The sequence below is a fragment of the Chiloscyllium plagiosum genome, chromosome 5 (genome assembly GCF_004010195.1).
Source record: "Chiloscyllium plagiosum isolate BGI_BamShark_2017 chromosome 5, ASM401019v2, whole genome shotgun sequence".
Lineage (NCBI taxonomy): Eukaryota > Metazoa > Chordata > Chondrichthyes > Orectolobiformes > Hemiscylliidae > Chiloscyllium > Chiloscyllium plagiosum.
The window spans coordinates 86,444,008-86,471,814 of NC_057714.1; the positions used below are offsets into that span (position 1 = coordinate 86,444,008).

General features: G+C 41.6%; 1 long non-coding RNA gene across 1 annotated transcript in view; it reads left to right on the forward strand.

Annotated features, from left to right (window-relative positions):
• LOC122550308 overlaps positions 1-14,900 on the forward strand; it is a 48,678-nt gene extending 33,778 nt beyond the window's left edge. Inside the window, exon 3 of the long non-coding RNA XR_006311808.1 lies at positions 14,837-14,900. This is a non-coding gene — a long non-coding RNA (uncharacterized LOC122550308). The remainder of the gene's footprint in view (positions 1-14,836) is intronic.
• Positions 14,901-27,807: the final 12,907 nt, after the last annotated feature.

The window sequence follows — 27,807 nt, forward strand, 5'->3', positions numbered from 1 at the left end:
TCTGTGGAGTCATTTCAATCATCATGCTGATTGCTTGGGGGAAAGCTTATCTGATTTAGTAATTCTAATTCTTTAGCAAACGAATCTTCCCTGGACTGGCCTGCATGTGTCTCCAGAGCCACAACAATGTAGTTGACTGTTAACTTCCTCTGGGCAATTAGGAATGGTGGGCTGGCTAGCAATACTCATGTACTCTGAATGAACAAAATAAAGCAGCAGGACATTTTAAATTTGATATCTATCAAAGTTTAAAAATATGCCTCTTCATTCCTGCTTCAACATATTTGGCTAAAGGCATTGTTGGACTGAGCCCTATGTTCAGAATAGCCCATCCTGCTAAAAGTACAGCACACAGTGACCATAATCATCCAGTGGAACTATTCAGATTTACTGCGTACCATAAATGTTCCTGACCTCCATAAGCTGGAGGCCCTCGAAGCCTGCAATCTTCCTTAATCTTCTTACACACCCATAATTATATATGAAAAGACTGGAGTATTAAATCAACTTAAGAAATTTCCATTTTTAATATGTAGCAGCAGCAGTTCCAGACCTTGCATTTTTAAAACATACATCATTATATTTATTATGGATTTTTGCTGCATCCTTGTCTTATGATCTTTAGTAAAACTTTGTCCTCCTTTATTTAAAGCCGAGCAAGCTATAAAAAGCACAGTTATAACATTGCAGCTAAGAGTTCTAAGATAGTCTGCACTAGATTATAGAGCTAAATGCTGACTGAAAGAAACTCAAACACAACATCACTGTTTGGATATTGACCACAGGAAATGCACAATAAATGAAATCGGTACACAGAGCAGTCGCTCGTACTTTTAGAAGACAAGAGATGAAGCATGATGTAACTCGAAGCTTTAAAACATTTCCTTATTCTTAAATGCCCAATCCCATCAAGAAACTTCCGAAAAGATCAAAAACAGCTTCAAATGAGCCTGTAAATATAAACAGTGATATGCAACTCTCACTGTGTAAGGGCCTGAGTTCCCGAATACCAATGGCCAAATAGTCCTCAAAATTACATTGGACTTCAGGTCACTGCATATCATTGTTCAAGTCACTTTTTCCTGATGAAGGGCTTTTGCCCAAAACGTCGATTTCGCTGCTCCTCGGATGCTGCCTGAATTGCTGTGCTCTTCCAGCACCACTAATCCAGAATCTGGTTTCCAGCATCTGCAGTCATTGTTTTTACCTCACTTTTTCAGTGCCCACTGAAAGCCAATGGCCTCACCTGTAAACATGCAAAAATGTTTGGGGCATACTAAGACTTGAGTGATAGACTCAGTGAATGCCTCATTTGCCTTCACGTTGATTTTCCTGCGGGTAAACAGTACCAGCAGTAAAATCCCAGCAACAATCATTGATTTATCTAAATATTCCAGTGGCTCCATATATGCCTACAGCTCTTTCGTTCATTAGGCATATACCACCTCTTTATGCGAGCAATCAAAAATAAACACGTTTCTCCACTCTTTCTTCACAACTTTGAATCTTTTTAAGCTCCAAATGTTTATGAACTGCTCCTTTCACAAAATGGTTTCCAATGTCTCAACCACATCCTTTCCAAAGTATTGCACGCTCCAACACTCCAACACAGACATAATGGGCTAAGGTGATGATTGCGCGAGGCATGCATATTGGACACCAGACCCTATAGTGCCAGCGGCATGGGTGGAGGGTGGCAAGGCAGCACCACACATGGCATTGACATCACTACCAGCCTCCCATCGACAAAGTACAAGGACTAAGTTTCAAATGAAAAATAAAGATGAGCGGAACAAACTCAATCACAGCACATTTCTGATTTAGACTCCTGTATTTTAGAGCATGCATCTTGAAATTATTCTTCTGTTCTGACTCCTGATGTTATGGCTAGTATGGCGGACAATGGACAAATCAGATCAACCAAAAGCCAGTCTGTTCACTATAATGTCACAATTAGAAATGCAGGGCCTTTAAGGCCCAAACAAACCAGCTCCAGAGTTCAGGGAGAGTAGATGAACAGGTTGATTAGCAATGTCAGATGGAATTAGCTAAATGTGGACTGGGGTCATGATTGTATTAATGCCAGAGAGAGGTAAGCATTCTTAGATTGTGTTTGAGAGTATTTCCTACAGCAGTATGTATCCAATTGACCAAGAAAGCAGGCGCTGCTATACCTGGTTCTTGGAACTGAGGTGAGTAAAGAGATTTGAGAATCGCTGGGGCAACATTTAAGGGACAGTGATCTTTGTATCATAAGGTTTAGGGGGCAACGGAAAAGTACAAAAAAAATCCAGAGCAAGAACAATTAACGAGCAGAGGACTGAATTTAATGGGACGGAAGTAGAGCTGGGCTGGATCTACTAAAACCAAAGGCTAGCAGGAAGGGCTGTGGCTGAACAGAAGACCATTAGGTAAAGAGGCAGAACTAGGCCATTCAGCCCATTGAGTCTGCTCCACCATTTAATCATGGCTGAGCCGTTAAATAAATACTTTACATGTGTCTTTACATATGGAGCAAATGTTGTTCAGGCCATAGTGACAGAGGAGGTAACTCAGCCAGTAAAAAGGCTTAATATTGATAATGAAGAAATATTGAATAGGTTGTCAGCATTTAAATTTAATAAGACATTGGGAATGGATGAGATGCATCCAAGAATATTGAAGGAAATGAGAGTGGCAGTTGCAGAGGCAATTACCTTTCAATGTTCCCTGGATTCAGGTGTGATACTGAAGGTTTGGAGAATTGCAAATATTACATCCTGTTCAAAAAGGTTGTAAGATTAAACCCAGCAGTTATAGACCAGTCAGTTTAACTTCAGTGATGGAGTAACTTCGAGAAACAAAAATTTGGGATACAGTGAACAGTCACAGGGGAAAATATGAGTTAATTTGGAAAAGTCAGCATAGTTTTGTTAAAGGAAAATTGGGTCGAACTAATTTGCTTGAGTTCTTTGAGGTAATAACAGAAAGAGTTGATCAAGGCATTGCTGATGATATGGTGTGTATAGATTTTTAAAAACTATTGAGGAAACTTGTATTTTTGGGATAAAAAAGGACAGTAGCAATGTGGACACAAAGTTGGCTGAGAGATGGGAAACAGAATAGTGGTGATTTTGGCCTCGAATTTGGTTTTCTGGTGGAGATTCCCTGGGGTTGTTTTTTTTTAGTATAAGAATATATAAATGATCCAGATCTTGATCTACAGGAGACAACGACAAAGTTTGTGGATGGCACACAACTTGAGAGAATTGTAAATTGTGAGAAAGGCAGTGTTGTACTTCCAGAGGACATTTTCACATTGTTGAAGTGGCCAAACAAGTGGCAGATATAATTCAACGCAGGGAATTATGAGGGGATGAATTCTGGTACAAAGATAATGGATAGTTAGTATAAAATAAAGGGTACCATTCTAAATGGTGTGCAATAGCAGAATGATTTGGGTGTATATGTGCATAGGTCATTCAAGGTGGTAGGGCAGTTAGACAGAATCTTTAATAGCAAACAGTACTCTCGGCTTCATTAATAGGGACATAGAGAACAAATACAGGAAGGTTACGCTGTACTGATATGGGACAGTAGTTCGACCTCAGCTGGAGTATGGTGTTCAATTCTGAGCACCAGCCCTAATGAAGCATGTAAATGTATTTGATGGAGCGCAGAAGAGATTTAGGGAATCGTTCCAGAGATGATAAACGTCAGTTATGAAGAATTGGAGAAATTGGGACTATATTTCTTGAAGAGGAGAAGGCTAATAGGAGATATAATAGATGATAGGAGAAAGTGAGGACTGCAGATGCTGGAGTCAAGAGAGTGGTGCTGGAAAAGCACAGCAGGTCAGGCAGCATCCGAGGAGCAGGAGAATCAACGTTTTGGGCATTAACCCTTTATCAGGAATTGAGAGAGATGTTGTCAAAGTCATAAAGGTTGGGATTAGAGTAGATTGGGGTTAGTTGTTCCTACTCGTAAAAGGATTGAGAATGAGAGCTCACAGTTTTAAAGTGTTTTGCAAAAGCTCCAAATGCCAGCCAAGAAAGACCTTCTTCACTCAGCAAGTAGGAATGCACTTCCTCAAAGTGTGGTCAAGGCAGGTTCAGTTAAAGAACTCAATAGAGTATTGGATGTTTATTTAAATAGGAGTAATTAGCAGGGCGAGAGGGAAAAATACTGGGGATTTCAGGGGTGATGCTGGAGGTTTGGAAAATTGCAACTATTGCATCCTGTTCAAAAAGGATATAAGATTAACCCTTGCAATTACAGACCAGTCAGTTTAACTTCAGTGGTGGAGTAACTTCTAAAAACAAATATTTGGTGTACAGTGAATAGTCACAGGGGAAAATGTGAATGAATTTGGAAAAGTCAGCACAGATTTGTTCAGGGAAAACTGGGTCGAACTAACTTGTTAGAGTGTTTTGAGGCGATAACAGAAAGAGTTGATTGCAATGCATTTGATATGGCGTGTATAGATTTTTAAAGACCTTTGAGGTTAAGTCAAAATGCTCAGACAGTTGATGCAGACGTGGTAGGCCAAATGGCCTCATTCTGCACTGTAAGAATTCTGTAATTCTGTGACGATTCAATGACATCGTTGGACGATGATATGCATGTATAAAGTAAGGTTCTATCAAATTCTTGAGGCGTTGTTAGGAATGGCCAAAACTGAAAGTTGCAGGATTGATTCAGAATGTTGGCAGTGAGCTCAATAACTGATTCAAATGATCCAAATGTGAGCTACAATTGCTGCTAACATGCGCCCATGATGTAGCTGAGGACAAAATCGAATAGAGACCTTAGTATCTCAGTAGATCCAAAGCTAAAGCATGGTTTTGTGAAGGGCAGGTCGTGCCTCACAAACCTTATTGAATTCTTTGAGAAGGTGACAAACCTGTAGAATTCTCAACCACAGCAGACTGTGAAGGCCAAATTACTGAACATATTCAAAAAGGAGATAGGTTGATTTTAAGTTTCAAAGGCATCAAAAGGGTATGGGAAGAAAGCAGGAATATGACATTCAAATGGAGGATCAAATATGATCATACTGAATGGTGGGGCAGGCTCAAAGGCTGATTAGCATATTCTTACTTTCTATGTTTCTATCTCTTGTTTCCTGTATGGACCCACCTCTATCACTCCAGATAGATAGGATCCTATCTCCCATTCTCCATTGTCTGCCACCTCTCAATGTAGCCCTCCCCTCTGTCTATTCCCAACCTCTCTCTTCACTCATCTTATTTCTATCTATTTCCTCCTCTTTCTATCCACATCTCTCTGTCACACTATTTCCATCTCTCTCTACAACTAACCTTCTCTTTGTATCTACTCCTGTCTTGCTCTCTCGGACAAAGCTGTTGGAGTATCCATTGTTTACGAAGACCTTGTGTACACAAAAATGAGGAAGAACACCTTACAAGGTCTTCATAAAGAAGATATACCCTAACAGCTTCGTCCGCCGATGCCTACCGAATAGACACTGCCAAGAGGACAATGTACATCCTAATAAACTGGTCACCCTGCCCTACATTAAGAAAATAGCAGAAATGACAACCAGACCACTAGAAATCATAGTGGCACACCAACCCACAAGCATACTACGTCAACCCAAGGGGGCATAGCTTTAAATTAAGGGGTGGTAGGTAAAGGGCAGATGTTAGGGGTAGGTTCTTTACTCAGTGAGTCGTGAGTTCATGGAATGCCCTGCAGTAGCAGTGGTGGACTCTCCCTCTTTATGGGCATTTAAGCGGGCATTGGATAGGCATATGGAGGATAGTGGGCTAGTGTAGGTTAGGTGGGCTTGGATCGGCGCAACATCGAGGGCTGAAGGGCCTGTACTGCGCTGTATTCTTCTATGTTCTATGTTCTATGTTCTAAACATGTCCAACAAAGCTGAGCAGCAATTAACAAAACCTTGAAGATACTATGCCATCATATCACAAAACAGAAGAATATTTGTCATGGTAAAACAAAAGCTTACATTTATATCGTGTCCAAACATAATCTCGGGCCATTCCAAATCACTTTACATTCAGTTTAAAGTAGGGTACCTCTGATTTGCTCACAAGAAATTCCACAAACCGCAAAGTAAAGAAAAAGCAATAATGCTTTCATGGTGGCAGCTAAGGATAAATATTAGCAAGGACCCTGGAAGAACTTCTCTGCTGTTCTACGAATAGTCTCATGGCACATTTTACACCCATCTAAGAAGGTAGGTGGAGGCTTGGTTGAAGACCATTAAAAGTATTGCCTCCAGGACTAATGCTATATCAATCATCTGGAATTATGATGAAATTTTATAGGAAGCTGAACTTTTCAGTTTTGAAAAAGATATGTCGAGGAGGTCATCTTATAGAGGTGTGTAACATTGTTAAGGATATCAAAATGTTAACTTACTTTAAATTAAATGATACTTCCATACAAAGAATAATCAACCGGTTGAGTAACTTTTCAGAGTAGAGGCAACACTACACATTCTAGTTTTGCAGGTGGGAATTAAGAATCTCTCTGGATGGATGAATTTAGATGATTGAAATAGTTTTCATTATCTGTAACTATCTAATGGACAGCAATCAGGAGCAGATGTCCTTGGTTTTTGGTCGCTCCCTCATTCAACACTATTGAAGAATTATAAGCACTTTCTCAGAGTGCATTATCACTTCATTTGGATTAAGCAAACTCCACATAACCCAGCAGGAATAAGTGTGGACTCTATCTGCTTCTCTGGCTCAACCCTAACTTTGACAGCACACTGGCCAATTCAGCCTTAGAGAGAGACTGGTTTTGGTTTTCGTCCGGGTCTAAATAGCAGTGTTTAATAGAGTTGTAATGAGACGCTGACCATCTCAGGACTTATTACAGAGACATTCTTCTTTTTATCAAAAAAGAATCCAAACTCAGAGTGCAATATCCTCTCAGGCACAGACCTTTCATCTCAGAGACGTGGCCAAAATCGACAGTATACCATGCAATTATCAAGCATGACAGGACATGAGAAAAAACATCTGGTATGAGGCTGCCAGTCCACTTTGCAAGAGAGGGGTGCCTTTGATCTTCATCACAAGTTGTCTGCAGACTTTTTCAGATCAATTAGCTGATACTCATTCACCGCTGATAGCCCCATCAACTGACTGGTTTGTAAAAATGGGTATATTTAGTAAACAGTTTTGACCAGAATTCTCTAAAATAACATTATCTATAAGACACTTTAATGTCTTGTTTATATCCTTTCCAAATAATGATTTCCTCCATTACCTTCCTTTATAGCAAATTACATTTTGGAACTCAGACCATTACATCAGATGTATACAGCTCATTAAATAATCACTAGCTTTTCTCTTTAAACCTTCACTGATGCTTTGCTTAAGTGCTTTTGTAGACACTGTTTAGCTGAACTGTATACAATAACTAACCTTGCATCACAAATAATAGCAATAATAAAATGCTTTATAAAAGGATTGTAAAAATCTATTGATAAGTGGGGTGCCACGATGACTTAAGTTGATATGTTAGGCTAATGTACTATATGAGTGAATAATGCTTGAGAGAAACAAAAGTGCCTTTTCAACTGCAAGATAGGATAAATTCTGAATCTTCTTTCACCAGTGAAAATATTTCTATTATTAGATGCTAATGAATTAAAAACAGAAAGTCCTAAAGAGGACAACAGCCTGATCACCTTGTGAAAGAGAAAGACGGATTGATTTTTTGCGGTAATGCTTGATATTGTGAAACTTGAAAGGGTTCAGGAGTGATTTACAGAATGTTGCTGAGGTTGGAGGGTTTGAGCTAGAGGGAGAGGCTGAATAGGCTGGGGCTGTTTTTACTAGAGTGTCAGAGGCTGAGGGGTGACCTTACAAAGGTTTATAAAATCATGAGGAGCATGGGTAGGATGAAAAGCCTTGGTCTTTTTCCCAGGATAGGGGAATCCAAACTAGAGGGCGTAGGTTTAAGGTGAAAGATCTAAAAGGGATCTAAGGGGCAACATTTTCACCCATAGGGTGATGGGTATGGAATGAGCTGCCAGTGGAAGTGTGGAAGTTGGTACAATTACATCATTTAAAAAGCATCTCTATGGGTACATGACCAGGAAGGGTTTAGAGGGATATAGGCCATATGCTGGCAAATGGAATTAGATTAATTTAGGATAGCTGGTCTGCATGCACGAGTTGGACCAAGGGGTCTGTTTCAGTGCTATGCAACTCTATGATTATGACTCTATGACTACAACAAAACATTTTGCATTTATCTTCTACCCAGAAAAAAAAAGCCCAGAGAAAGACCCCTCCCTTTTACGTACAATCAACCTGTTCATTGAGAACTGTTGTGTCACATCTATCACCTCAATTTCTCACTCCCTTCTTCCCACCCCACCCACCCATTCTAACCTATCATCTTGGGAACTGACTGCACTCTGTGCCCTCAGATCTAACCCAGACTTTTGTAACTGAGCCTGCCTGCTGACAAGAGTGATGGTGTTGTTGTTTGGCGGATTGACCACTACATTGCAGAAGCTGAGTGCTAGCTCTCAGATACCTCCGAGGAGAAAGTGAGGACTGCAGATGCTGGAGATCAGAGCTGAAAATGTGTTGCTGGAAAAGCGCAGCAGGTCAGGCAGCATCCAAGGAACAGGAGAATCGACGTTTCGGGCATAAGCCCTCCTCCCATCTCCCCCTGGACCATAACCTCACCATGGTACATCAGGCCATTGTGTCAACTACGGTCACTGACCTCACTTCATTTGGTGATCTCCCCCCACCCCTGACTGCCTCCAAGCTGAGTGTTCCCCAATCCCACACAGTTCATGTCTACCTCTACCCCAAAATCACAAACAGGATTACCCAGACCAACCCATTGTTTCTGCCTGTCCCACAGAATTCATCTCTTCTTACCCTGACTCAGTTAAAAATCATCGAGGAGAAAGTGAGGACTGCAGATGCTGGAGATCAGAGCTGAAAATGTGTTGCTGGAAAAGTGCAGCAGGTCAGGCAGCATCCAAGAAACATGAGAATCAATGTTTCGGGCATAAGCCTGAAGAAGGGATCATGCCCGAAACGTCGATTATCCTGTTCCTTGGATGCTGCCTGACATGTTGTGCTTTTCCAGCAACACATTTTCAGCTCAGTTAAAAATCACACAACACCAGGTTATAGTCCAACAGGTTTATTTGAAAGCATTAGTTTTCGAAGCACTGCTCTTTCATCAGGTGACGGAGCAGCGCAATGAAAGCTAGTGCTCCCAAATAAACCTGTTGGACCTGGTGTTGTGGGCTTTTTAACTTTGTCCAGCCCAGCCCAACACCTGCACCTCCAAGTCATACCTTGTTTCAATCTTTCTGGTCCAGTCCCTTCCCACTTACATCCACAATTCCTCTGATGCTTTACGTCAGTTTCAGAATTTCCATTTTGCGGGCTCCAGCCGCCTAGTTATGACTGTCTCTTTGTGGGGTTCCTTGTTCCAGTCCTATTCAGGCCCACATCCACAACTCTTTCTCTGATATATCAGTGATATCATTGATGATGTTCCTGTCCTTCCTCTTGAATTGTAAAAGTTTCTTACTTTCGTTTCCAATTTCCACTCCGCTCTCACCTTCATCGGGTTCATCTCTGATTCCTCCCTTCCCTTCCTCAACATCTGCTTCCATTTCTAACTACCAATATCCACTAAAAATCCAATGGCTCCCACAGTTACCTGGACTATACGTACTCACACCCTGCTTCCTGCAAAGTCTCTATTCCATTCTCCCAGTTCCTCAGTCTCTGTCACATCTGTTCAGGTGATGTCAACTTTGACAAGGGGGCCTCGAAATGTCCATCTTCTTCCTCAACTAAGGATTCCGCACCTGTATGGTTGACAGGGCCATCAGACAGGTCTGTCTCACCTCCCGCATATCAGCCTTCACCCCCACTCTTCTCTCCCACAACAGTGATAGGGTCCCCCCTTGTCCTTACCAACCATCCCACCAGCACCCACAACCAGAGGATCATTAGCCACCATTTCCACCACCTGTAGTGAGATACCACCTCCAGACACATATTCCTCTCCCCTCCCTTGTCAGCCTTTCACAGGGACCGTTCCCTCCGGGACATCCTGGTCTGCTCTTCCTTCTCTCCCAACACCCCACCACACCACAGTCTCACGGGACCTTTCCCTGCAACTGCTGAACGTGTAACACCTGTCTGTTTACTTGCTCCCTCCTCAGTATCCTAGGGCCCAAACACACCTTCCGAGTGAAGCAGCACTTTACCCGTACTTCACACAGTCTAGTCTACAGCACTCACTGCTCACAATGGGGTCTCCTCTACATTTGGGGAAATGAACATAGACTGGGTGACTGCTTTGCAGAGCACTACATTCTGTCTGCAAAAAAGACCCTGAGCTTCCAGTTGCTTGCCATTTTAACACACTTCCCTGTTTCCCGGGCAACATCTCTGGCTCGGGCTTGCTGTAATGCTCCAGTAAAGCTCAGCGCAAGGTGGAAGAACAGCATCCTACTTTCTGTTTAGGGACCTTACAGCCTTCTGGACTCAATATCAAGTTCAATAACTTTAGGGCCTGAGCTCTCCCATATTCTTACGCTAAACCCCACACATCAAGTCTTGTTATCACATCGCCTGCTATTACAGACTACCCATTGTTAGCTACTAACAAACCCCGTTAATAGCTATTCATCCTCGAAGCCAGATCATTATCCATTCCTTTGTCTGTCTAACTGTTGTTCTCTCTCTCTAACCTCTATCTCCATCTATTGTTTACTCCTTACCCACTCCCCTCACCTTTTCATCTGCATATAAACCAACATTTTAATAGCTACCATCAGTTCTGAGAAAAGTCACTGTGATTTCTCTCCACAGATGCTCCAAAACCTGCTGAGCTTTTCCAGGAATTTGTGGGGTTTTTTCTGATTTGCAGCATCCTCGGTTCTTTTGTTTTTTTTTAATCTGAGGGGGGACTTGATTGAGGTGTATTAGATTATTAGGGCATGGACAGGGTGGCTAGAAAACAGCTGTTCACTTTCGTTAAAGGGACAATTACAAGCACACGTAACTTCAACTTCAAAGTAAGGGGACTTGAGGGATATTTTTCTCACCCAGAGCGTGGTTGGCCTGTGGACTGAACTGCCTGAGAGGGTAGTTGAGGCGGGAAACCTTCCAACCTTTTAAAGGTACTTAGGCGAGCACCAGAAGTGTCATAACATTCAAAGTTATGGGCCAAGTGTGGGAAAGTGACACTAGTGTAGCTTTAGTGTATTTTTGGTGGCACAGCCTTGATGGGCCAAATAGCCTCTGCTGTACTGTGTGATTCTATGATACTAAGAATGAAGTGGGAGCTGAGCGAAGAACATAATAACATTCCATCGGGCTAAGTGTTGATGATATTGAATCCCATGGGCTGTGTGTCACCGTGCACTCAGTGATATCCAGGTCTGCTAACAGGCTCAGGAGATACACACATACTGATCCCTGCTGGGTCTGCTCTGCTCCCTTCCATTGTGCCCCTCATCCTGCAAGAAAGAGGGAGGAATCTCGGGTGGATGTACTGTGTTTAGGTGACGTACCTGTCAAAGATAGGTGGAGGCATGAGGACTGTAAGGCTGGCAGAATTGGAGGGTCCTTGAGGGTGAAGTGGTGAATGTTGAGCCCCATGTGCTAGGGATTGTTGATGGATGGGCAATCAAGGGCACTGAAACGTTGGAGCAATGGGTATAAAGTGCTCTGTGTAGATCCTCCACCCAGAGGAGGCTATTGAATTTCAGATCACAATGCTAAAAGGTCCTCAGGGCGAGATGTCTGGGACTCATTGCCCCGTTGGTTTGATCTCATGGGTAAGGAAGAACAGTGGGTAGGCGAGATACCAATAAAGAAAGGGTCTCAATCGTACTGGCAAGGAGGTCTATGTGCTGGTCAGTTATTGTTGAAGATGGAAGTATAGCTGAAAATGTGTTGCTGGAATAGCGCAGCAGGTCAGGCAGCATCCAAGGAGCAGGAGAATCAACGTTTCGGTCATAACTGGAGAAATCTGTGTTCATCCCTTGTGGTTGGAGGGTTCCTAGGCGGAAGATGAGGCGCTCTTCCTCCAGCCATCGTGTTGCTATGTTCTGGCGATGGAGGAGTCCAAGGACCTGCATGTCCTTGGTGGAGTGGGAGGGGGGGTTGGAGTGTTGAGCCACGGGGTGGTTGGGTTGGTTGGTCCGGGTGTCCCAGAGGTGTTCTCTGAAACGTTCCACAAGTAGGCGGCCTGTCTCCCCAATATAGAGGAGGCCACACAATATCTACACAATATTGTGGAGGTCAAGCACAGTTTTAGGATTTTCTGCTTTTCTTCATAGCATTTTTTGTGCTGTAGCTCTGTACATGATATTTCAACACTTGCTTGTGAGAACCAATAAGTTCAGGAAAGGTGCTGTGAAGAGACAGCACTGGATTGAAGGAAATGTTGCATTCTGTACATGTCTTTTAGTTTCAAAACTAATTGCCAATGCAGGGTTTCAGGAATGGGAGATGTGAAGTGACAGTTTATCTCTTCAAGCTGCTCATGAGCAACTCAGCTCTTATATTCCAGTCTGACCTGCTGTGTTGTTGCTGGAGTGACAACAGATGACTGTGAAGTGATGAGCCTGTGAATGCACTGTGCATTGTCAAGATGCAGGTGGTCACAAACACACAACTGCTGTCTCTTCAGTCCACTTACCTGCAAATGATAGACCTGGCAGGGTGCAGAGTGATGAGCCACTCTTGAAAAGAGAAATAAATGTCAATGATTAGAGAGATTGTCTGCTGGTATAGTCACAATATTAGGAATTGTTCCAACTGGGGAAGCACATTTCTGTTAAAGCACCTCCACCGGGGCACATCACCCATTTCTATCAATCAGCCTTGAGCCAACAATCTTCCCACCTGTAGGAATTAAAAATTCTTTTTTTTGCAAAACTGCCTGAACATTTTCTTCCCTCAGCTGCTAATGGTAGTTACTTCTGCCAGGGTTTCCCAATGTAACATTTATGTTACTCAGCCAGAAATCTAGAAGGTCAATGGTTTGAATCCCGTGAAGGTAACTTGTGAAGTTGAATTTAATAAAGTGATGATAAAAGGTCTTTTTAAATGACCTTCATCCCTGTAGGATGGTGCAAAACATTTTTGTGCCTTTGAAATATGGTTATTTCTGTAATGTGAAAACTATGGCAGCCAACCTGTCATTTAGATGAGATGTTAAATCAATAACCTGTTTGCCCTCTCAAAGTGACATAGAAATGACAGCATGTTACTCCTCATTGGATCCAGCTGGCAACAGGAACTATTACACATGCTCGCTCAGTGTGCTGTACAGTTGCTTATGTCAATGAGCCAGTGTCAAGAGGGGCCCTGACTGCTGGAGCCCTGAGCCCCAGTTATTGAGCCCTGATGTACCCCTGTCCTGGACCCTGGTTAGCGAGTACCGGTCTGTTCCTCCACAAAGTAACACCAGTCGATGTGTATAGCTCGGGGAGCTCTCCTGCCTGCCTGTGGCCTGCTCCCTTCATCACTTCTCCTTCGAATCACCTCCCTCTCATTCTAATTACAAGTAAAACTGTTACTTTGTCCAAACATAGCAGTTTCCTTCTCTGGATTTCAGTTGGTTCAGGGCACAGATTGGCTGTTGCACTTTGAAGCTGGGCTGTAAAGCACGGTGAGATGTCCTGTAGTTGTAAAAGGCACTATATAAATGCAAGTCCTTTGTTTTTTTCTCCAATTTGTGCACATTATGCTCCAGCACACAAAAATGTGATCATAAGGAGTGAATCTGTTCTTAGTGATGTTGCTCAAGAGACAAATACTGACCAAGGAGAATGTGAGAATTGCAGATGCTGGAGATCAGAGTCAAGAGCAGGGTGCTGGAAAAACCCAGCGGGTCAGGCAGCATCCGAAGAGCAGGAATATTGATGTTTTGGGCATAAGCGTTTCATTCCTGATGGAGGGCTTATGCCCATAACGTCGATTCTCCTGTTCCTCGGATACTGCCTGACGTGCTGTGCTTTTCCAGAACCACACTCTCAACTCTAAATACTGACCAAGAGCTAGAGAGAAAACTCTTCACTTCTTCCTTTAAGTGATGGAATCTTCTATTCTTCCATGAAAGGAGTCAATGTCTCACCTGAAAGCCAGCCTTTGTCACCAGGTTCTGGGAGCTTGCTGTGTGTAATTTGGCTGCCATGTTGCCTATACTCTGTCAGTGACTACAATCCAAATAGTTCGCTGTTACACAACTGGGACCTCTTGAGGTTGAAGAAACATGATATATAAACAAAACTGCAACATCAGACAGCATCAGAGCATTACTTTAGATTATAGTCTCAAATCTTAGTAGTGGGACTTGAACCACAACTTTCAGACAGAATGAAATCAGTGAACCATAGCCATGTCGTGAGCTACCTCCAATAAAAAAGACTATAAACACTACTGTTTAAAATTGTTGTAAGTCCATAGAAGGAAGCTATGGGAGGAAAAAATACATTTTGCTTGTATTCTTTTTAAACTTCTGGTACTGTAATGTTGCATTTTGCACATAAAGGGTTCATTCCAAACATTGTGCAGTATTACCTTTTAAGGAGAAAATCATTGGCCTGAATTTGTTTGTTTACCAAATTGATTTTTCAAATCATTTTTACACAATAGTCATTTTCAAACATTACAATGTCAATCACACTGCGAAATGTATTATTTATAGTTTCCAGTATTTTATATTATCAAAAAAAAAACTGAAGACTTGTATTTATACATTGTTTTTATTAAGAAATCAATTCATTATCCTAGAGCAATATACCAGTGTCATATAACAGCTAGGTTGAGATGTCATTCACCTTAATTTACAGGAATAACCAGGGAAACTTCTGGAAGACCTGCATATATCAAGCAATATAGCCTTTCAACCCAGGGGCAGGCGATTTTTATTAGTAAGTATTTCTGTCGTCGTTGAAAGGCAGAATCAATTACTTTGGCAAAATCCTTGTGTAATTGAGAAGCTGATGGGCAGGGACTTTATCTCATAGATTTGGAAGAAGGCTCGACAAATAAAAGGGTATACATTAGGTATATTGTGCTGAAGCTCATCAACTAAAAAGGATGACAGTGCAATATAACCTGAGCTGTGGAGACCTCAGTGGGTTAAAGTCATGAACGTTGTTGTCTATTTAAGGATTCACATTTAGACAGACACTTGATTATATTATTTTTGTTTTACATACAATCGGATGCTGATAATACATGTGTGTTTATGTAGAAATATCCTGATCATTTATCAATGTATTAAAACATTTTTCCTTTCCTAATGGCCCATTTTCCAAAGATTCTTTATAAATTGCTACTACAGTAATCCCATTAAATTTCCCATTGTTTTTTGTTGGTCGATTCTTAATACAATGGAAGCTTTTTTTAAAATATAACATATTTTGGTTCTGACCTTTCTGCTGTTACTATTACATCCTTCTGTCTATTCTCTGGTACTAGGACCATTTCCATTCCTTTTTGAGGAGAAAGTGAGGGCTGCAGATGCTGGAGATCAGAGCTGAAAATGTGTTGCTGGAAAAGCGCAGCAGGTCAGGCAGCATCAAAGGAGCAGGAGAATCAACGTTTCGGGCATGAGCCCTTCTTCATGAGCCTGAAGAAGGGTTCATGCCCAAAACGTCGATTCTCCTGCTCCTTGGATGCTGCCTGACCTGCTGCGCTTTTCCAGCAACACATTTTCAGCCCATTCCTTTTTGATCCAAACTGTTTCAGGGCCAACTCATGTTTTTTTAAGTTGCCTATCTCTTTGGAGTTCAAGTGTTCTGAATTCCGTCTCCATTTCCATTTTCTTACTCCTCACTTTCCCTCTTTGTCTGATTTTCTGTTCCCTCAATTTCCATTATCTTCTTTTTATTTTGTTTTCCTTCCTCTCCATTTCACATTTTCTTAATAATATGTCCCTCTGTTTTTCTTTCTCTTCTAATTCAAGTATTTCTTTTTCTCTCTCCAAGTCCAGTTTTTCTTTTCATTGCTAACTGTATCTGACCTAATTCCAGGGCAGACACTGAAAATTTCAGGGTTTCTTTCTTTCAATTCTAAATGTGACACAGTTGGAGACATTGGATACTGCAAAAGCTATGGGCTCTGACAATATTCCAGCAATAAAACTGAAGACTTGTGCTCCAGAACTTGCTGTACCCCAAACCTAACTGTTCTGGAACAGCTACAATACTGGCATCTACTCAACAAAGTGGAAAATTGCCCTGGTATGCCCTGTACATCAAAAGCAGCAAAAATTCAACCCGGCCAATTACCGCCCCATCAGTCTCCTCTCAATCATCAGTAAAGTAATGGAAAGCATTATCAACAGTGCTATCAAGCAGCACCTGCTCAGCAATGACACCCAGTATGGGTTTCGCCAGGGCCACTCAGCTCCTGACCTCATTACAGCCTGGGTTCAAACATGGGCAAAAGAGCTGAATTCCAGAGGTGAGGTGAGAGTGACAGCCCTTGACATTAAGGCTACAATTGACTGATTGTGGCATGAAGGAGTCCAAGCAAAACTGGAATCAATGGATATAAGAGGGCAAAATCTCGGGTGGTTGGAGTCATACCTGCCACATTGGAAGATGGTTATAGTTGTTGGAGGTCAGTCATCTCAGCTCCAGGACATCTCTGTGGGAGTTCCTCAGAGTGGTGTCATAGACCCAATCATTTTTAGCTGCTTCATCAATGACCTTCCCTCTATCATAAGGTCAGAAGTGGGGATGTTTGCCGATGATTGCACGATGTTCAGCATCATTCACAACTCCTCAAATACTGAAGCAGTCTGTGTCCAAATGCAGCAAGAGCTGCATAATATCCAGGGTCAGCTGACAAGTGACAAGTAACAATCACGGCACAAAAATACCAGGATAATGAGTGATAATTTAACCACCACCCTTTGATTTTCAGTGGTATTACCATCACTGAATCTCCTACTATTAACATCCTGGGAGTTGCTATTGACCAGAAACTGAACATGATTTGTACACGCTAGTGTTGGGTTGGGGTGTACAAAGTTAAAAATCACACAACACCAGGTTATAGTCCAACAGGTTTAGTTGGAAGCACTAGTGTTTGGAGCGCTGCTCCTTCATCAAGTGGTTACAACTGAACAGGACTCACTACATAAATGCAGTGGCTACAAGAACAGGTCAGAGGCGAGGAGTACTACAGCAAGTAACTCACTTTCTGATTCCCCAATGTCTATCCACCATCTACAAGGCACAAGTCAGAAGTGTAATGGAATACTCCCTACTTGCCTGGATGGATGCAGCTCCAACAATACTCAAGAAGCTTCAGGACAAAGCAGCCCACTTGATTGTCACTACATCCACAAACATCCATTCCCCTCACCCCCAATGCTCCAACCAAAGGATGTTGTGTGTCTACTTAAGTCAAATGGATTGCAGTAGTTCAGGAGCGTTGGAGGCTGAGGGGTGACCTTATAGACATTTATAAATCAAGAGGGGCATGGATAGGGTGAATAGCCAGGTCTTTTTCCCAAGAGAAGTTAGTTCAAAAACTAGAGAGCATTTGTTTATGGTGAGAAGGGAAAGATTTAAAAGGGATCAGAGGGACAACATTTTCATGCAGAGGGTGGTGCATGTATGGAATGAGCTGCCAGAGGAGGTGGTGAAGGTGTGTACAACTACAACATTCAAAAGGCATCTGGATGAGTACATGAATAGGAAGGGTTTAGAGGGATATGGGCCAAACACTGGCAAATGAGATGAGATTAATTTAGGATACCTGGTTCACATGGATGAGTTGGAGTGAAAGGTCTGTTTATGTGCTCTATAACTCTGTGACTCTTTAATGCAGCTCATCACCACTTTGGTGAGGCAATAAATGCTGGCCAAGCCAATGACGCTATGACCCACATATGTTCCCTGTGTATAAAATATAATTGTTCAATAATGAGTTGTAACGTTTCACTCATACGCGGTGCTGCTTTTACATCTACCTTTAATTTATCTCCAATTCTTTCAGTCTAGTTTTAGTCAAAGGGAACAATTGAAGCCATCTTCAAATTCCATGCAATAAACTGCATCACTATGCAAGCATTTTATATCCAGAATTACCATGCACCCATTACTTTAAAAGGAAATACACTCTTCAATCCCTCTTAAAGCCAGTGAATACTAATCCTGCATGAGCCCCCAATCGTTATAATACCTGCCGTTATTATTAATGGATAAGTCAGCTTCCATTCTGAAATCCTTAATACATTACATATTTCTGGTATTAATGAGGTAGTCTTTCACTGACATACAACATGCAAAGCTGTAGATTTGGTTTCAACAATTAAACAGAAGTTTATCACACAAAAGAAATGAGGAAAAAACAGAACTAACCAAGCTATTTACATATGGCACATTTTAAAGATTTTCTAACGTGCGGTATTATATAATACCAATTAATCCTACCAGCAATGTTTTACATACCTAACACCAGAGAGAATTCCATTTTCTATCAAATCAACAGGGCTTAATTTAATTGTGGCTTCAATTCCCAGGCTTGAGAATCTGATAGCCTTTTCCTCGGGTCTTTATACAACATAGCTTAGATTTCTTTTTACCTTCAAATAAACCCTTCAGGGCTTTATTCAATCATTTCTGGCCTTGAACATTCAAACTGGAATCCTCACATTGAGGTATACTATTTCCTATTGGTTTTAAGCTATTCCTTCCCTTCAGAAGTAACTATTTTATACATTTAGTTTCAGACAAGAATCCTCCAGTTCAAAATAAAATCCCAAGCCATAAACAGAAAATCTTATATTCGTCCATGCAAACCTAATGCATAACTGTTTATTCTGTCCACTTGTAAAATTCTCACAATGAAAACAAAATCCCACTTCACACCAGGAAGATACTCACCCTCATGTTGTGTTTTAAAAGAAACTGCCATGGCTATAGAAATGCTTACAAGTTAAACAGTAAAGTCTTTCATTGACACAGACCAAATGCACAAGGCGCCAGTTCTCCATTCAATCTCTAATATAAATTATATATAAATGATATACCTTATATCACTGGTTCCATGAGATCACAGGTGCTGATGAATTTATCTTGAAAGTAGGTCATGATTTAAAAAAAATCTGCCAATAGATATTCATGACATCTTCACAGCATCACAGAATAGTTATTGTATAGAAAAGGGCTATTTGATCCATCATCTCTACATTGGCTCTCTTAGCATTTTAACTCAGTGCCAATTTCTTGCCTTTTACCCATAACTCTGTACATTATTTCTGTTTAAATAATGCCGTAATGCCCTCTTGAATGCCTTAATTGAACTTACTTTTACCACAGTTCCAGACAATGAATTTTATAACCTAACATGTCGCTGTGTGTAAAGGTTTTGCTTATCCCTCACTTGCTTCTTTAACATTGTGCCCTTGAGTTCTCAAACCTGTTTACAAGTGGAAATGTTTCTGTCTGCCCAGTCTGTCCAGACCCCTCATGATGTTGAAAGCTTCTTTTAAATCCTCAGTCTCCTCCAGTCAAAGGAAAAAGTCCCAACTTGTCCAAACTTTACTCCTAACTAACGAATCTCATCCCAGAACCATTCTTGTAAACTTCTTCTACCTTCTTTCCAATACATTCACAACTTTCCTAAAGCGTGGAACCCAGAATGGAACACAATACTAGAGCTGCGGTCTAACCAGTGCCTAATATACATTCACCATTACCTTCCTGCTCTTGTCTTCTAAGGCCCGATTAATGAAATCTAGAATTCTGTAAGCATTATTAGTAGCTTTCTCTACTGTCCTGCCACCTTTAGTGACACAGGTCTCTCTGCTCTTCTACACCTTTTAGAACTGTACCCTTTATTTTTTACTGACTCTCCACACTTTTCATACCAAAATGAATCAGCCCAGATTTCTCTGCTTTGAAATTCATCTGCCACCTATCCACCCCTTCACCAATGTGTCAACATCCTCCTCACATTTCTCCCAACTTTTGTGTCATTTGTAAACTTTGAAATTATCTCCTGTGTACAAGATTTAGATCATGTATTTAACAGGAAAAACAAGTGTCCAAATAGTGATGCCAAAGGATTTTCCCACATGGGCGGCACGGTGGCTCAGTGGTTAGCACTGCTGCCTCACACCGCCAGAGACCCGGGTTCAATTCCCACCTCAGGTAACTGACTGTGTGGAGTTTGCACATTTTGCCTGTGTCTGCGTGGGTTTCCTCCGGGTGCTTCGGTTTCCCCCCACAGTCCAAAAATGTGCAGGTCAGGTGAATTGGCCATGCTAAATTGCCCATAGTGTTAGGTGAAGGGGTAAACGTAGGGGAATGGGTCTGGGTGGGTTGCTCTTCGGAGGGTCAATGTGGACTTGTTGGGCCACACTGTAAGTAATCTAATCAACCTGAAAAATATCCATTAGCTGTGCTTAATTCCTGTTTCCTATCCTTTAGCCAATTTTGTATTCGCATCACTACTGGTCTTCTTATATCATGAGTTATAACTTTGCTCACAAAACTGTTTTGTGACAATGGATCAAATGTCTTTTTGGGGTACCGTATGTACCATATAAACAACCTTGTCCTCATTAATACTTCTTTGACCTAATTCATGTCACTCACCTGAATCAATCCACAATTTTCCATGTGACTTTTAATTTTAAGCTGAATAAATTTTTCTGGGAGTCTCCAGACCACCAAAGTTAAACCAAGCAGTCTGTGATTGCTCGGCTGATGTTTACAAACATATTTCAACGGGGCGTTACGTTTGCGATTCTCCAATCCTCTGATATTACCCCCCCCCCCCACTTGAATTGAGGGAAGATTGAAAGATAGTTGTCAGTCCCCTTGTAATTTACACACTCATTCACTTCCTTCAATATCCTTGCATGTATTTCATCTGGTCCTGATGCTTTATCAATTTTAAGTACTTATTTTATCTAATACTTCCTCAACAATTTTGAACCCTTCCAGTGGCAGAGATTTCTCCTCTGACCCCAAGACCTTGGCAATATCTACCTTGTCATAGAATCATAAAGTCTTACAGCATGGAAAAAGATCCTTTGATCCAACTTGACCATGTTGACAAGGTTTCCCAAATTAAACTAGTTGCACTTACCTGCATCTGGACCACATCCCTCTAAACATTTCCTATTCATGCATCTGTCCTAATGTCTTTTAAATGTTGTAACTATACCTGCATTTATCATTTCCTCTGGCAGTTCATTCCACATAAGAACATTCCGCTGTGTGAAAAAAGCTGCCCCGAGGTCCCTTTTACATCCTTCTCCTCTCACCCTAAAATTAAGCACCCTGGTTTTGAATTCACCTTCCCTAAGGAAATGGCTTTTGCTATTCACCTTATCTATGCCCCTCATGATTTTATAAACCTCGATAATGTCATCCCTCAAACTCCTACACTCCCGTGAAAAAAGATAAAGACAGATGCAAATTATTCATTTAACACCTCAGCCATGTCTCTTGTATTTGGTCTCTACTTGACAGTGATTCATCTCTTACCACCCTTTTATAACTGATGTGCTTTCTTCATAATCACGTTTTGGTTTTCATATTTGCTTGTGCACTTCCCTTCTGACCTACATAACAGTCAAAGAAGGTCTTCTTGTTTGGCACAGTGGCTCACAGTACCGAGAATCCAGATTTGATTCCACTCTCAGGTGACTGTGTGGAGTTTGCACATTCTCCCCCTATCTGCATGGGTCCCCTCTGGGTGCTCCGGTTTCCTCCCACAGTCCAAGGATGTGCAGGTCAGGTAGATTAGCCATGCTAAATTGCCCATAGTGTTCAGGGATGTACAGGCTAGGTGTATTAACCATGGGAAATGCAGGGTTACAGAGATAAGAAGGTTGGGTCTGGGTGGGATGCTATTTGAGTTTCGGTGTGGACTTGATGGGCTGAATGTCTTGTTTCTACACAGTAGGGATTCTAAAGAATGCTGGCTATCACCCAATTGTTAACATTTGCCAAGATTGGCGATGCAAGAAGAAAATGCTGCCACTAATGTGGACTAAACAGTTCTAGTCACCATGACACAATTAAACTTGCTAATCATGCAACTAATTAGCAAATGTGCAATATGTAGCTGCTGCATGGCACATTTCAAGCAGAGAAGTGTATAATGGAACCATAAACAACAGGTGGCGATGGTGGGGGAGGATAGTTGGAGCAGTCAAATAGACCTCCATGGAAAAGAGTTGTCTGTGAGGGAAGGGGCTTTATTGGGAAGAAGAAACAGGTAGACAAAGAATTCCTCAATCCACTGTCAACCATAAGCTTCATTCCATATAAAGGTCACAGATTTAGAAAATTGTTTCAGGGCAAAACGTGGCCATTTGGCCCACTGTGCTTGCACCAGCTCTTCAGATAAGCATCATTACTGAGAGCCAATTTCCTGCTTTTTCCCCATTTCTTACACACCATTTCTATCCAAAGAATAATCCAATGCACTTTGAATGCCTCAGTGAAACCTATCTCCATCACACTTCCAGGCAATGTATTTCATACCCTAACTTCTTGCTAAGTGAAACCTGTTATTTTAATCTCACATCACGCTTCTTTCTTTTGCACATCATTTTATATTCTTCCCTCTCATTCTTGCTCCTTTTATGAACAGAAACAGCTTCTCCCTCTCTACTGCAAATGCTCCCTTGTTTGACCTTAATTTCCCGGAGGAGAAAGTGAGGTCTGCAGATGCTGGAGATCAGAGCTGAAAATGTGTTGCTGGAGAAGTGCAGCAGGTCAGGCAGCATCCAGGGAACAGGATAATCGACGTTTCGGGCATAAGCCTGAAAGAAGGGCTTATGCCCGAAATGTCGATTCTCCTGTTCCCTGGATGCTGCCTGACCTGCTGACCTTAATTTCCCTCCATGTCTGTAATAACCTGATGCCAGTGGAACAAAGAGTCCTGGCTTCAGGATCTCTGTGCCTTCTGTGTGTTTAAATCTCACATTACACGATCTTTGTATCGGCAACAAATTTGCCAACCATGCCTTCCAAACCCTTCATCGAAGTCATTTATATAAATTGTAAACAGTAGACGTCCCAGTACTGATCCTTATTGCATCTATCTCGCCACATCTTGCCAATCTGAAAAAGAACCGTTTACATCTACTTTCTGCTTCCTATTCACCAGCCAATCATCTGTCGATGTCAATGTGCTAACCCCTTTGCCTTGAACTTTTATTTTCTGCCATATTTTTTGATGCATTCTGAATTCTGGCTCCCTTTAACTGCTGCCAGTAGTACCTCCCCAAGGAACTCCAATAGATTGATCAAACATAATTTCCCTTTAACAAAACCATGTTTATTCAGCCTGATTACCTTGAACATACCTTGAATATAAAAGCGGGGATGTACTCCTGAGGCTCTATAAGGCTCTGGTCAGACCACATTTGGAATATTGTGTGCAGTTTTGGACCCCATATCTCAGGAAGGATATGGCCCTGCATTGTGTTCAGAGGAGGTTCACGAGAATGGTTCCAGAAATGAAAACTTAACATATGAGGAATATTTGAGGACTCTGGGTTAATGCTGGATGGAGTTTAGAGGACGGGGTGGTGGGGGGGTTCTAATTGAAACTTACAGAATACTGAATGGCCTGGACAGAGTACATAGGCAAAAGTGAGGACTGCAGATGCTGGAAACCAGAGTTAAGATCAGAGTGGTGCTGGAAAGGCACAGCAGGTCAGGCAGCATCCGAGAAGCAGGAAAATCGATGTTTCGGGCAAAAACCCTTCATCAGGAATAGAGGCAGGAAGCCTCCAGGGGAGAAGGTAGCAAAGAGTACAATAGGTGAATGGGGGTAGCGATGGAGGTGATAGGTCAGAGAGGAGTGTGGAGCCGATGGACAGAGTACATGTTGCGAAGATGTTTCCATTGGTAGGAGACACTAGGATCCAAGGGTATGGCCTTAGAGTAAAGGGAAAACGTTTTAGAACAGAGGTAAGGAGAAACTGCTTCAGCCAGAGAGTGATGAATTAATTGCCACAGAAACCTGTGGAGGCCAGGTCATTATGTATATTTAAGATTGAGAGAGATAGGTTCTTGAGTATCGAGGGGATCGAGGGTTACGGGGAGCAAGCAGGAGGATGGGGTTGAGAAACTTATCAGCCATGATTGAAGGATAGGGCAGACTCGGTGCGCTAAATGCTTTAGTTTCTGCTCCTATATCTTGTGGTCTTATGGAGGATAGCTAATGTATTCCTACTGGAGGTAAATAGAAAACATCAGTATTGGAGAAAATGCCTGTGTTCATTGTAAAAGATTTAGTAGCAGAGCACTTGGAAAACAGAGACCAGATCAGACAGTCAGCATGGATTTATGGAAAGGAAGTCATGCTCAACAAATCTACTGGAATTTTTAGAGGACATACCAAGTACAGGTTGATATTGGGGAGCTAATGGATGTGCTTTACTTCGACTTCTGGAAAATGTCTATAAGATCCCACATAAGAAATTAGCTTAGAAAATTAATGCAAATAGGATTGAGGATAGTTTACTGACATGGAGAGAGAACTGGTTGGCAGAGAGGAAGCAAAGAGTAGGAATCAATGTGTATTTTTCCCATTGGCAGACAGTGACTGTGGAAGTACAGCAGGAATCAGAGCTTGCACCCCAGCTACTCAGTAAACATTCCTGATTTAGATGGAAAAGCTGAATGTAATGTCTGCAGATTTGCAGACGACGCAAAGCTGGGTGTGAGGGTGAACTGTGAGGTCGATGCAGAGACGCTGCAGTGTGATTTGGGCAAGAAGAGTGAATAAGCAAATACTTGGCAGTTCAACGTGCATAAATCCATCAAGTTTAATGAGGATGAATGTGACGTTATCCACTTTGGTAGCAAAAATGGGAAGGCAGATTATTATCGGACTGGCAATAGATTGGGAAAGGGGGAAATACAGTGAGACCTGGATGTCCTCGTACACCATTCTGCGAAAGTAATCTGCAGGTTCAGCAGACAGTGAGAAAGATAAATGGCATGCTGACTTTTATAGTGAGAGGAATTACAGGGGTACGGATGTCTTACTGCAATTGTCATTCATTGGTGGTTCCTCACACACAAGGATGACTCTCTTCCACTCTCAGGGTGAGTCTGTAGGTGTCTGTATAGACCAATGTGGCTACTGTAATGGCGAAATCAGTCCTGATGTATTGTGTACAGTTTTGGACTCTTTATCTGACAGAGGATGTTCATGGCCAGAGTGCAATGAAGGTTTACCAGCCTGATTCCTAGGTTGGCAGAACCAATGCATGAAAAGTGACTGGATTGGTTAGAACCACATTACAGAAGAGGTGCTGCTGGAAATCTTAAAATGCATTTAGGTAGATAAATCCCTGGGACCTGATGAAGTGTGCCCCAGGTCTTTATAAGAAGCTAGAGAGGAAATTGTGGGAGCCCTAGCAGAGATATCAACAGCCATGGACTGCATGGACTTTAGCAAGACCTTTGACAAAGTACCGCTTGGTAGGTTGTTGAGTAACATTAAATCTCATGGGGTCCAGGGAGAGCTCGCCAATTGGATATAAAATTGGCATGAAGGTAGAAGACAGACGGTGGTACAGGTTGTTTTCAGACTGGAGACTTGTCGCCAGTGGTGTACCATAGGGCTTTGTGTTTGGTCCACTGTTATTCATCATATATATAAATGATTTGGATGAAATTTTAGAAGGTATGGTTAGTAGGTTTGTGGATGTCAACAAGATAGGTCATACAATGGGCAGTGTAGAAGGTTTTCTGGAAATACAGTGTATCTTGACCACGTGGGCCAGTGGGTTGAGGAATGGCAGAGGGAGTTTAATTTAGATAAATTTAAGGTGTTGCATTTTGGTTGGTTAAACCAGGGCAGGACTTACACAGTCAATGGTAGGGCCATGGGGAGTGTTATAGAACAAAGAGATCCAGGGGTACATGTTCATAGCTCCTTGAAGATGGAGTCACAGGTAGACAGGGTGATGAAGAAAACTTTCAGCATGCTTGCTTTCATCAGTCAGAGCACTGAGAATAGGAGTTGAGATATCTTGTCGCAGCTGCACAATACATTGGTGAGGTCACATTTGGAGTTCTATGCGCAGTTCTGCCTACTGTAAAGCATATTAACTGGAAAGAGTGCAGAAATTATTTACTAAGATTCTACCGGAACTGGAAGTTTGAGTTATATAGAGAGGTTAGATGGGCTAGGACGTTTTTTCCCTGGAGCATAGGAGACTGAGGGGTGACTTTATAGAGACCTATAAAATCATGACAGGTAGAGATAAGGTAGATAAGGCAGAGATGGTAGGGAAGTCTAAAACTAGACGGCATACATTAAAGGTGAGGGGGAGAGATACCAAAGGATCCAGAGGGACAACTTTTTTTTCACACAGATGGTGTGGAATGTCTGGAATGGGTTGCCAGAGATAATGGTGGAAGCGAGTACAATTTTGTCTTTTAAGAAACATTTAGACAGGTACATGATGGGAGAGGTATAGAGGGCTATGGTCCAAATGCAGGCAAATGGCTCTAGTTTAAATTGTGAAAACTTGGTAGCATAGGCAAATTGGGCCAAAGGGCCTGTTTCCATTCTGTCGACCTCTATGACTCTATATTCACTTAGAAGAAGGAAAGTGGATCACACAGAAACCTATAAAATTCTAACAGCACTAGACAGAGTAAATGCAGGAAGGTTATACCACATGACTACAAAGTCTAGAATCAAGAGTCACAATCTAATGATGTGAGGTTGGCAATTTAGGAATGAGATGAGAAATTTCTTCACCTTTGTTGCTTACTTTCCTCCTCAAAGACACTCCTTAAATCCTACCTCCTTGAGAAAGCATTTCATCATTTGACATTATATTCATTGTATAGTTCTTAATTGTTGTATCTTGGTTTATAATGCTCCTATAAACTGTCAGGAGATGGTTTCTTATGTTAAAGGTGCCATAGCTAAGTTTTAATTTTACAAAAACCTTCTTTTCAATATTTAGACAAATCTCTTTTTAAAAATCTGTAGAACCTTAAAAGAATTGATGCTATCTGCTTCACAACAGGTCAGACCAGTTTCAACATTGCCGACCCAAGTAGATTCCCAGTCACTCTAGAGTAACGTGCAATTATACATACCCATTATTATTGAAGAGGATAATACTAGACACTGAAAGATCAATGCATCCTTTTGATCTTAATAATACAACCAACATTTTCTACAGCAAGTTATTATAAAAATAACTAGTTTGTTTGGTATACATTGGAGGCCATACTGAAAACATTCTTGAAATGAAATTCCATGGGCTGCAAAGCTAAGGTTGAGTGTCTATCCATCTCTGTGAAGGGAAGATCAGACTCCCAGCTCAGTCTGTGGGATAAAATGTTCCAATACTTGTTCAAGGCAAAATACATTCAGATTACATTTTAAGATAGAACTTCTTTTCTCCAAAAATATACTTTGTTCATGACATTAATTAAAGAAGATTACAAATTATGTTTTCAAATTTACATCAAGATTCAACTTACCAAGTAGGTAAAGGAGTAGGCTATTTAGCCTTTTGAGCCTGCTCCACCATTTAATATGATCATGATGGATGGACCCTCTTCCCATTTCTTCACTGAGTAAAGACATTTCTCCCTTTAATTTCAGTCCTAAATGGCTCACCACTTAGACTGTATTCTTAGGCTGTATTCCTTGTTCTGGACTCGTCCTATTATCCAATCCCTCTACACCTCCATCCGCCATGAACAGGGCCCTCCGTTTCTTCCTCTCCCGACATCCCCAACAATACCCTTCCATCGACACTCTCATTCATTTGGCCGAACTGGTCCTCACC